Source organism: Bison bison, unplaced genomic scaffold (genome assembly GCF_000754665.1).
Source record: "Bison bison bison isolate TAMUID 2011002044 unplaced genomic scaffold, Bison_UMD1.0 scf7180017864317, whole genome shotgun sequence".
NCBI classification, from domain to species: Eukaryota; Metazoa; Chordata; class Mammalia; order Artiodactyla; family Bovidae; genus Bison; species Bison bison.
In genome coordinates, this window is record NW_011494889.1 from 186118 (window position 1) to 186552 (window position 435).

Genomic DNA, 435 nt, shown 5'->3' on the forward strand with positions numbered 1-435 from the left:
TGCAGCGGCTGCCCCGGGGCCCGGAAGGAAGAGGGGATAGGTGGGGCTCATGCTCCGAGACAGGACGAGGAGTGGCCCAGCGAAATTTGGCAGGGACCAGAGAGGGACCCGGACGCGGCTGGGGGCGGGGCCTATAGGGGCGGGGCCTTGAGGGCCTCAAGGGGACCGGGCCTGGAGGGGTCCCGCCTGGAGGATTGGGCGGACCCAGAGCTGCCCAGGAACGCACAGCAAATAGAACTAGAGAAAGGTCGGACTTGATCTGCATAAAGGTGGAGGGCTTAGGAAATGGGGAGGCTTTCAACAGGAAGAGAAAAAGAAGACACTACTACAATCTCAGAAACACAATTTCCAAATTGCATAATTTCCAAATTGCTTACCTGTCTCTCCTTTACTTTCTCTGAAGAAGGTTAGGGAAGGTCTCAGAGCAGTTGAGTA

The 435-nt window shown here is 56.6% G+C and overlaps 1 protein-coding gene across 1 annotated transcript in view; it reads right to left on the reverse strand.

Moving 5' to 3' along the window:
• Positions 1-85, reverse strand: part of LOC104997860 (phosphatidylcholine transfer protein) — a 32478-nt gene extending 32393 nt beyond the window's left edge. Inside the window, exon 1 of the mRNA XM_010852804.1 lies at positions 28-85. The gene's annotated coding sequence lies outside the window, so the exon portion shown is untranslated. The remainder of the gene's footprint in view (positions 1-27) is intronic.
• Positions 86-435: the final 350 nt, after the last annotated feature.